Here is an 11,785-nt window from a genome sequence, read left to right on the forward strand (position 1 = left end):
TCCGCTGAGCCGAGTCACGGATAATCATTAGACATTTCCTGTATTTTCAGCCAGAAAACCAAAGAGCACGACACATTCCTGTCTGGCAAAGACGGCTTCATTTCCAGACACCTCTCCACTGTTGTTGTCTGACAGAAAAAACATTTCATTTTAATGAAGCCTGTTTTTGTTCACTTGTTATGCCGGTGTCCTCAGCCCTTTCAAATTCTCTGAGTGTGGAGGAGTGCTGTGGCTCACAGTTCAAAAATACTGTACATATACATTTATAATGGGTACAAACACCCCTGAATTTGTTCATAGGCCAGTGAGATTGAGTTTAATGTAACGGCTTGAGGCTTTTTATATTAGCCTGCATGATGACAAAGGAATTATTTAAAGTGCCAAAAGAAAACTGTCCCCGCGATTTCCTGCACTCTGAAGAAACAGTCAACCACTGTTAACACCTTTCGCTTTGACTTTCTCACTTCTATACAGATAGAAATCAATGTCCAATCATCAATATCCATGCACTCTGATGTTACTCTGATCTACATTTACAGAACTACCACCAGAACATGTCATCATTGGGCCTAATGTGCAAGCCAGGCTTTAAAAATGTTCAGTTCAGAATGTTTTTATATGAATGTTCACCTTGCATTCTATAGACTGGCTGAGACCCCTTCATTTCATTATAAACCTATGGTGGCGGACACAGGCGCAGGTTAGGAACATGACAAAGTTGACGTGCGAGGCAGTCAGGAGCACTACAACCCCACCCGTCACCTGTTGGAGAAACCACAACTGATAAGTAAAACGTTCAATGACCTGACCGCACGGCAGCAGCACCGCTAGGCTAACTGCTGACATACAGAGGGAGTTACTGTAGACACATGCAGGACACATAACTCACAGCTCCCCTCCTCTGACCTCACCCTGACAGACCCCATGCTCAGGGCCCCGGTGCTTAGTAACCCATAGAGGCCTTTAACTGACACAGAAACAGCATGAGTCAGCCTGTCACTGAGAAGGAGCATTAACTTCAGGACAGAACATGGATGTTAGAACAGGCACAAACAGCACCGATGGGCGGCCCACACGCAGAACATTCTTCAGACGGAAGTGGAGGACGTGTGAGATAACCTTTGACCCCTCCTGAGGACAGGAACAGGGCCAGTCCACGTGCCGGGCTCGTGCGGTTGGTTTCTGGGCGTACAGCATAGGCGGAGCCGACAGCTCGGTCTCTGGCCCGGACACCCATCCCAGAAGGCACAGCTCTGAGGGTCATTGCATAGGTAAAGGCCCGCCCATATAGGGCTCAGTATCAGTTCTGAACCATCAACACCGTGATGTCACTGTGATGTCTCTGAGCACTGGAGAAGAACAGTTTCAGAGCAGCGTCACGCAGGTGACCAGAAGAGATTCTCTCCATGTGCTGTAAGGCAAGCGAAGCCCTGGAAGATAAAACCCACCATCTCCAAACGAGCCCCCTTGACCACTCCAATTTTGCTCAAACTTGGTGTAAATGTTCTTTATATCTTTAATAAAGAAATCCAATATATTAAGCTCACTGGATTTGTCATTTTAGAGATGCTATTAAAACCCAATATTTTAAGAGCCAATATCTCGAGAATGACAAATCCAGTGAGGGTAATGTTTTGGATGTTCTTTATTGAATACAAAGTTTGAGCATTTGAACATTTGAGTGTGATCCCACAGCCAAGATATGTAGCCCAGGAGGACATTAGCTGCCGCATTTAAAGAAATGTTATTGCCCATGTGAAATAAACAAATAAATAAAATATTTTATATCACTAAGAGCAGAGAGAAGGGAGAAGATCTGTGTACCTACGTGCCTCTAGAACAGCACCCCTCCACACCAATATAGGAAATCTATAAATACACAATGAAACAGTGGAATTTTGTGTACATTTTAGAACATTTAAACAATAAGAAACGTGTGTTTGGTGGACTTCCTGCTGTACGTTCCAGCACCCGCACACACGCACACACACACACACACACACACACAGAGCGCGTCAGCACCGAAAGCCCTCGTCAGCGGAGGATCAGGTTTCAGCCGGGGGGGGGGCGTGGCCTTCTTCCCCAGTCAAAATGACAATAGCAGCTCCTCCAATGGCAAGGCGAGCCTCGCGCAGAGCTCCACCCCCTTCAGGAGCGGCTTTATGACAGCGAGCCTCGGAGGAGACGGATTACAGCTGGGGAACACGTCTCGAATTAGCGCCCGTGTCACCGAGCCTGCAGTCAGATCGCATAATTTGTTCCACTGTCAATAATAAGCCCGAGACCATTTAGCAGACTTACACACAAAGGCCAACAAGGCAGGCAGGCTCCCAGCAGCCACCAGCCATTCTCCTGCTATTCTCACCAGCCCTAAGGACAGCCGCTGAGCACTTCTCCCAGACCGTATTTATTTACGCGGTATTTATGGCCTCTTCAGGTGAGCGAGTAGACGCAAAAAGCAATTCATTTACTCCCTCAGCCATTACCAGAATTAAGCCCAATGCATTTTACAGCTGAGGGCACATTTGGAGGGCTTACTTCGATCTGAACTCATTATTTTTTTTAGGTCGTCCTCCAGGTAAGAGCGAGGGCAGAGGTGCGAGCGCTTTCTGCGCGCAGTTTTTTCCTGGCGAGCGGTGCTCTTTATCAGCGGGGTTTAAGTCCGCTGGGACTGCTGGGGTTAATGAGCCAGTGAGATAGCGAGTGCCCAGCAGCCACAGGCTGTCAGCACTGAACGATGTGCCTCTGCTCTGCGCAGTGGCCTTCCCGGGCACCAGGCAGAGGTGCCCACACCACACTTTAGCCCTAAATCCACATAATGCTCTCTCCCCGCCCAGCCCCGTCGGGCAGCAGGGGGGACGGGGGCGAGCCCTGCGTTCCCCGCCCAGGTGCGGGCGTCATCAGTCACGGGAGCAGACGGAGGCTAAACGCCCCGCGGGTGCAGCCATCCTCATGAAAGAGGGGAGTGGGACACGGCAGGGTCCACCTGGAGGTGCTGCGGATCCCACTGTCGGCGATGGGGAAGAAAGCGCTACAATGCTAACGGGTACAATGGGGAAGGAGTGTAACGCATTCAAGCACGTGCTTCGGCTGATCCCCCCCCCACCCCCCACGCCCCTTCTGACTGCGCTGACCCGGCCGGAGCTCCTCCTGTTTAAAAGGGTGAGGAGGTGCAGGAACTGTCGGCAAGGCAACTGGCGACCGCGTGGCACGCGGGCACGACCGGACGGGCGTCTCGCCGGCGTTTGCGGTTGCGGTCCCGGGGTAACCCGCGACGGTCGGCCCTGCCCAGGAAAGGTCAAACAACACCTGGGGCGGCAGGTGAATTATTGATGCAGTCGCAGTGCCCCCTCCCTCGCTCACACGCAGGGTCTGCGCTGGTATTTATAGCGCACTCAAAGAGTGCAGCAGACTGCTCTCCCTCTTGAAGTTTCAGCTTAATACAGGCTAAATATATGCGTTTCCCCTTCCTACTGGATGGAGCGGGGCTGAGGGGAGGGGCCGAACCCTCAGCTTCCTCGTGTCGGGCTATTCCTGGCAGAAGCAGCGATCTGTTGCATCTGGGAACACGGACAAAGAATGCGATGCACAACTATGCAGCCCGGCACCATTGCAGCCATACCAGCTGCCATGGCCTGTGTGCACCAGCACCCCCACGATTGCAGTACACACCCCCCCCTTACAGTACAGATATCACTCTCCCGGCTTCTAGATCACACTTCAGCTGCTCTGCTACAATAAATACGGACATAATGTCGAAGCAAAAACCACCAAAAAAAGCAAGAAGTCACAAAAACCGTTTTGAATAGAGCACTAGTAACATTACGGCCAGTAGTAAACAGCCGAAACAGGAGCGGTCACCTTAAATCCTTTCCATTAGGTACGCAATTCCCAATAAATGGCTCTGTACAATGCACACAATGAGAAGGCAATGATGCTAATTAAAATGTCTCCCTCCCTCTCTCTCTCTCTCTCTACGGCCCATTTCACCTGCGGAACAGGCCCCGACTGCCCGTCGCCACGGACACGGCAGCCGCACGTCACAGCCTCTCTCTCTCACATCCGTCACTCTGCCCTGCTGCCCAGGGCGTTCACTCCTCCACTCCTCTCTAAAGGCAGCGCATCGCTTGTGTGCGCGCGTGTGTGTGTGTGCATGTGCGCTTTCATCTGTGTGTGTGTGAGCATGCGTGCGCGCGTCTGTTCATCTGTGTGCGTGCGCGCGTGCGTGCATGCGTGTGTGTGTGTGCGCGCCTGTTCATCTGTGTGGGTCTGTTCATGTGTGTGTGTGTATGTGTGGGTCTGTTCATCTGTGTGTGCGTCTGTACTGCTCTGCACACCCAAAGAAGCATGTACAGAAAACCCTTCCTAGAAAGCCTGTATCTAGTGTCAGACTGTGTGCCGGTGTTTGTATGTACATCTGCATTTAAACACTCCGCACACTGCAGCTCCGACACAGAGCAAGCACCTCCACCCATCTCAAAGAGCCGACGGTCACTATCAGTGTGTGTACACACCAGTGAGTGCCAAAGAATGCCATTGTCTTTACACTCTAAATGACAAACAGAAACAGACAGAAACAGAGGGAGAGACAGAGAGAAACAGAGACAGAAAGAGAAGGAGAGAGGGAGAGCTCTTAGTGTTGTTCAGATACATAGACAGGCAGACAGTGAGAGGTGGAGTGAGGATGTGTGCAGTGAGGGTGAAAAAAAGAAACTTGATTGTTAAAGAGATAAGTCAAATAGAGAGACGGAGAGATGGAGCGGGGGAAGGTGAGAAACAGACTACACAGGCTAAGTGGCCAAAGAGCAGGTAGGCAGAGGAACATGCAGAAGGACAGAGACAGAAAGAGGGGACACAGACAGATAGACAGACAGAGGGACACACAGACAGACAGGCCCTGAATGCTGTAAAGAGACCACAGCCCTAAAGATGCAATCCCAGGAGCCTTTTCCCCTGGATAGAGGGACACACCAAACCATGGCCTGGACCATCCTCCCCAACAAACAAGCTGAAAGTGGTGTGCTATCTACACTGCCAAAACTAAAAAATAAATGAACCATAACAAGTGTCTTATATTTAGACTTAACTCTTTCCGTCTCAAGAGTGCAAATATAGCACACAAGTGCAGCTACCAAAGCTGCACGTGCCACATGGGACTCTCGACATTCTCAACCTAATGAAACCCTACTAAATTCTCAACTTTCTCAAGCCAAAACCACTTACATGCAGCCACTTCATACTGGGCTTGGGACTGAAAGGGTTAATATCTCATTTCTATTACATTTTACAAAATAAGACAAAAATAAAGATTTTAAGTGGCATTACAAGATGAAAACACTTGTTAAAACAGATTATTTTCTGTGTATTAAGACACAGCCACATCAAGCACACCAGGAAGGAACCAAAAACATGGAGCATAACCTGACGTGTGACTAACCTGCATCACACCATTTCAGCCATATCTGGGCTAATTCAGAGAGGACAGTGGGGAAACGTAGGCAGGCTCAAGACCCTGCTGGTCTCCGCTGGCTCGCATTCAAACAGTGATGGAGCTCTTGAGGAGAGGAGAGGGTCAGGTAATGGCTCAGGGGTTCATACAGAGTTGAAGTACTAGGGTATTCTGCCTGACTGGTGAAGCATCTGGTAACATTTACTGCAACCTCAAACCCAAAACAGGGGTCCCCAAACCACCCCACCCCCCCCCTCAACTCAGAGGCTCATTTTTACAATGAAGAGCTGAAAAAAAACAGGGCCCCCTCCCCCCACACTTCATTGGAGGGAATCCATTTAACAAGCATTCTTATGAGGCTGGCAGAGACAGGGCCCCAGCAGGGGTGGGGCCTCAGGCAGATGGGAGGAGCCTGTGTGTCTCATTGCCTGCCATTCAAACCCAGCCACTGGCTCAACTTCTTCCCCCCAGGGCTGAGCTTCTAGTTCATGTCCACTGGTCGACACAGTTCATTTCATTTTCATTTTTGTGTTCAGAAGCTCCCTGTGTTGCATGGTCGTGGTGAAGCCGTTCTGGATGCAGGAAACGGGCACACAAGAATAGTTCTCCAGTGTGCCGCGAACAGACTCGAAAAAAAAAAAGAAAGAAGTAAAAACAAGAAAAAAGGCAAGAGAGAAAAAAGGTGAAATCCCTGACAGAATGACACATCCTGTCAGCCAGAAAAAGTATTTCATTCTCAATCACTGCCTCTCTCTCTCACTTTCCCTCTCATCACCAGGTTAATGTTCTGTTTGATGGGCAGGCTCGTGCTCTTAGAGTTGCCATGTGGTTTTTCTCCTGTAGTGCGGCGTGCGTGAGCACCCCGCCAAGCCCAGGCACAGTTCAGCATCGCTGGATGAACGACCTTGAGACAGCGTGTGGGACTCTGCTGCCATGGCAACGTCTCTGCCTACAGCCTGTAACAGCTGGATACTACACGCACGCGCAGACACACAAACACACAAACACATTTTCAGAGAGAGAAAGAGAGAGGGAGAGAGAGCGCGAGCGCGAGAGGGACACAATTCTCTCAACTTATGGGGAATTAAATATTTATTTGTTCAAAATGTACTTTCAAGTCTTTGGAATATTTTTTCAAAATTTCAGAGAAAGAAATGCTGAAGGCTGAAAAGCAAAAATGAAAAACACTTGAATGTGAAAGGCAAGTCGAAGCAGTTTAATGTGAAGTAGCTAATAACCTGCTAACCCACAAACATCACAGAAATCTGCTAGCACATTTTCCTACACATTTTAACACTGTCAAACAGAGCCAAACTGAGTTTGGGAACTGATGTGTTGTCAGTGAATGCCAGAATGCTTCTTGGCTTCATTTGTTGCGTTGTTAGTAATGAGCGCACAAACATACGGCCACCATATCTCTCCATAACAACCGCCAAATCCTTCCAGCACACAGGCACATGCAGCCCTTGAGAGAGTTTAACATTTAAAAGGTGTTTACCATCTCCTCCCCCACCTTTCTTGTTTTCTTTGTCTTCTGCTTCTTCCCTGACAGCCCCACAACCAACCGACAAAGCCCACGTGCAGCCCTGCAACTGAGTGCTGTTCAGGGAACGCTGGCTGCACACCTTCAGAGTGAGAGTGTGTGTGTTTCTGTCTCTTTAGTCCCCCTCCTGTGTGCAAGTGTGTGTAGATAAGCAAAGATACTAAAAATTAAATGACTCACAATGCCTCATCGAATAATTCATGAATCTTACAAAATATCTAATTGCCTCAAACAGCATAGTCTGAAATGCTGTCAGTGATCAGCAAAATGCCCCATAACACATAAAACACATACACATAAAATACATTTCTACAAGAGCTTGCCCAAATTAAACAGACTCTTCCCTCCAGAACTGGCTTGGGCACTTTTAAATTAATTGTACCAGACAGCAAGGCATGCTGGCCTGGACAAAAACATTTAAAACCTGTTTATCAAGAAAGGAAGAAGCAAAAAAAACAAAACAAGGAGAGTTGTAAGTCTGTTCTTTTGATCGACCAAAGCTCACTTCGACCGCCAATTGCCAGGGCATCAAGTTTCAATTAGGAAGCGTGTGGCCTTCGTGTTGGGCTCCTCCCTGTCACTGGCGTTCTCCAATGAGTCCAGCCCCAAACGCACAGCACCCCTGAAGCCATGCCAGAGGAATGCACTGCATTCAAGAAGCAGAGGAGAAGGGTCGTCTCTCAGCCACCGACTGACTGACAACACTCCCTCCAACGTCACTCTCCGCCTCGCTTCACACTGGAAACTTTAAAAACGCATTCTCACCGCCAGCCCCAGGAGGGTTTCACAACCGCCCTGCGCATCGAGACTAAGCCTTTCCAAGGGAGCCGACACGGTCAGGAGGTTAAGGTCCGCGCCTCCCACGGTTACGAGACACCTGCGCGAGGCTAAGGACAAATCTCTCACGGACGGGTTGAAGGTCACATGGGCAGGGTCAGAGGAAACACCAATTACAGCAACAGTTTATCAACAAAACCTCAGAGAGACAGAGTGAGAGAGACAGGGATAGAAAGAGACAGACACTGAGAGTTCACAAAAACATATTGAATAAAAGCAAGCCTATTTGATAGCCTCTCTATATACATCAACAATACTACACAGTTAGGTGCAACATAAGTACACTAAAATGGGTTTCTAGACTAAGATGCTGGAAGATAATGATGTAGGATGTAATGCTTTCCTGCAAAAACGGAACCATCAGGCAGCAGAACCTATATTTTTTTTCCTCCTGAACATCCACAAAGAAGCCTTAGAGTGTAAAATAACTCTTTGCTATCATTAATGTTACCGGCTGAAAATGAGTCAGAGATCTTTCTGCCACCGATCGGTGTTTAAAACAGGCGGGCCCAGAGGAATGAAGTGCTTGGTAACTATAGAATACTGCGATGTCAAAGTGAGGCGGCAGGCCCCCTCCCCCAGCGCTGAACGCACAGCCGAGCCGCAAGCCCGGGCGCGGGCGCGGGCGAAACGCTCCACGCGTCGGGCCTGCTGCTTTCCCACACATTTCCACACCAGCTTCAATAAGAGACGAGCGGGGGTGGGGGCTTCCCTCTCCAATCTCGCAATCTCGCACAAGATTGATCTGTTTTTAATGCACGTGACAAGCCGGGAGAGGAGGCCCCTGTCCAACGCGGGTCACGGCGACGGCGCGTTTATCGGTCGACGGGGCTCCCCGCGCAAGACGCCGTTATTGCCCGCGCACCCCAGGACCTGTTTAAGAGCACTGTCCCGTGTTTGAGGCTGCCCTCAGGTGCTGAAAAACGGCTGTCCTGCTGACCCCAAAAACTCGTTTCTCACCCGACCCCAGTTCAGCGCCTCAGTGTCATGCATCACTGTCAGGCCGGATCTTTATGCATTCATCGATTCACTGGCTCACTCATTCACTGGGCCCCCCTGCCGGAGCGAGCCCTTAGGCCCAGCAGCCCAGCCATGTCCCACCCTGCCTGTTAACTCTGATTTAGGAGCCACCTCCAACTTAAAGGCCATTAAAAACAAGCTGTTGTTTGTTAATTGAGGGACAACTGGCAGATATATGTGCCTATAAGGAGCATAAATCTATCACCGGCAGTCGCTCAAGGGAAAGGGGGAGAAAACACTTTCTTTGTCAGAATCCAATCCCTCCAGCCCTGCAAACAACAGGTCAAAGGGAAATAGCAGGTTGCCAGGGAAACATCTCACCTGGAAGCCCCACCCAAAACTACACTACATTCCTTAATCTGTTCAACAAGACAACCGCATCAATAATACAACCAAGTGCCCCAAAGACCAGACGCACATGGAATAACACATACAACAATTATTTACTCATCAGTTCCGTTAAAGATAATGCATTCTATATCATCACAGTCCATTGTCAACAAACATAGTGTAGCATGCAACCGAAATCAAGCCTTTTAAAACACTCTCAATGTACAGATTATCAATGTGAAGCATTCTGAAGATTCAGGAATCAAACAAAAAATGAAAAGGTCAAAGGGTGAGTATACAAGATAAAAAATGTTCCATTACACCATGGTTCATTACAAGCAGAGTGATTAAAGAGAATCAGAGTACTATAGACCTTAAGGGACAGTGCTTCCAAGCTCAATGGTGCAGGTTTCAAAGGGTAAAGGAAAAGATTGATCAAATGATCAAGTAAATCATATTCAAAGCCCTAACTGACATTTGTTTTCACTATCATGAAAACATGAAAACAGTCAAAACATTGGGCTCACATTCTTTAGGAAGGAGTACATAAACCCAGGTCTTTTCTTCTGTCAGCACACTTCGTATTTCCCCTCCAATATGAGCAGGGACGATGAATTAGATAATATGATGTGTAACGCATTAAACCAACTCACTTAATTTGTGTATATCAGTGATGCACATGCAAGACACTAGGCGAAGAAAGGCTCACCCTTCCAGCAACACTTTTCAAGCGTATAGTTTCAGCATTGAAAAAGCGACACTTCAACAGGTGACTAAACTACTGCTGGGAATTCAAACGCGCGCGCACGCACGCACGCACATATAAAGTGAAACAAAATAAAATAAACGTGTACTTTACAATTATAAAGCATCGTAGCAGGTACAGTTGACCATGGTTGTCAATATAACTGAAGCGACACGCTTAAGTTAATGTCACTTCAGATTTCATAGTGAACACTCAGCTTTGCACAAATCAGTCATGGAACGAATAGCTCAATATTTCACTTCCGCATTTATTTCGTTAGCACTCTTTCTGCTCATGGAAAATACTAACAGAAACTGTTGTTTCTGTTGAATACGAATTCATGTGTTGCATGCAAATATTAGACTACAATTAAATGGAAAACAAGCGGTTAACGCGTAATAGCCTATAAATAATCACTTGAATAACTAGCTACAAACACTAGCAACAAACGATATCGTTGTTATAAACAGCGGAAGTTAAGATGAATAAAATAGACTGGTGTCTCCATGAGACACTATTTTAAGTTGCATCCCATGTTAAATGTTGCCAAATTAAAAAGTCGTTGCGTGGTGGCATAAAGTAACCCAGTCGTTCTCCCTCCCTCTCTCTTAACGACTTAAAACACACATGAAAACCCAGCTGCGTAAACGGAGCCAACTACTTTACAAGCAGCCTAGTATTCACAGCAAGCTACAGAAATGAGTATTAACAAAGGCACTGTATAGTGGCATTTTCAATGCAGGAGCATCCGATGATAATTGATACCCAGATAGTAAGGGCACACTTACTGATAATGGACTACAACCGACAGTGGACAGTAGCTAGACAAACGTCAACATCGAGTCACGTTTTGTTTCATACACTTAAGCGGCATTTAGCTTATAATAAAACATGTTATAATAAGTAATCCGATTTTGCTTTGCTCCAGAAAAGTGGCAAGACGTATTCGAACTCAGACAGTCCGACGAATTGGCCGGGTTTGCAATAGGCTACGGTTTGAATTCCTCAACCTCCGTCTATCACCAAAAGGCAATGATACAGGGAAAAAATCTCCACTCAAACGTATTTAACTGGAAAGAAATCGCTTTCACGCAATTTAGTGAATAAGGCACATTCTCAAGATTAGTTGTCACTTCAAAGGATATGGGGTGTTTAAATAGACTTGGGTAAGGTAGCTGCTGTATGGCCACGACCAAATTACACGGACTTCAAGAACGCAACACGTCCTGGAGCATATTGATAAGTTTGCCAAAATGGTTCAAAAGCGTAATGTAAAATAAATACACTGCAATGTTCATGAACGAAACCATTACTTGACGCCTCGAATATTTATAAGAGATCTACGGTTTTGCGTTACGTCCAACAAACTTTGCAAAAATTTAGCTACTCAAGAATAAGTCTTTATCAACATTGTACGAAAGGAAATAAGAGACTGCAACTAATGGCAGGCATTAATTCATCCTACGCTCCGTTAAAAAAACAAATTGTACGCAATGATCAATTCAAAATAAGTGTCCTCAGTCAAAAATAAACGAACGCGCACGGCTCTGTGGTATACAGCTGAATGCATAGACCTAAGCTTGCTAGCTGGTGATAGCAAACAAGCACGTATGAGATGGGTAAAAAATGAAGACTTAGCGTTTTCTTCATGGCTTACCATGAGTAGCAACGCCGTACACAAGAACCAACGGCGTAGACACCTCCACTATGAAAAAATAGAACCGTGAAAAACTTACCAGATTCAATGTATTCCTTGGAGCGCACCAGTTTCTTTTTTCCACTACTATTAACTCTCCGCCATCTTCAGGACTGTGTTTGTTTAAATGGGAAAACACTCCCTAAGCGCAAGTAGCCAGCTTTG

At 47.2% G+C, this 11,785-nt stretch overlaps 1 protein-coding gene across 1 annotated transcript in view; it reads right to left on the bottom strand.

Moving 5' to 3' along the window:
- LOC133109596 (nuclear receptor coactivator 3-like) overlaps positions 1–11,785 on the bottom strand; it is a 54,835-nt gene extending 43,050 nt beyond the window's left edge. Inside the window, exon 1 of the mRNA XM_061218985.1 lies at positions 11,661–11,785. The gene's annotated coding sequence lies outside the window, so the exon portion shown is untranslated. The remainder of the gene's footprint in view (positions 1–11,660) is intronic.

The sequence above is a fragment of the Conger conger genome, chromosome 14 (assembly GCF_963514075.1).
Source record: "Conger conger chromosome 14, fConCon1.1, whole genome shotgun sequence".
In the NCBI taxonomy this organism is placed as follows: Eukaryota; Metazoa; Chordata; class Actinopteri; order Anguilliformes; family Congridae; genus Conger; species Conger conger.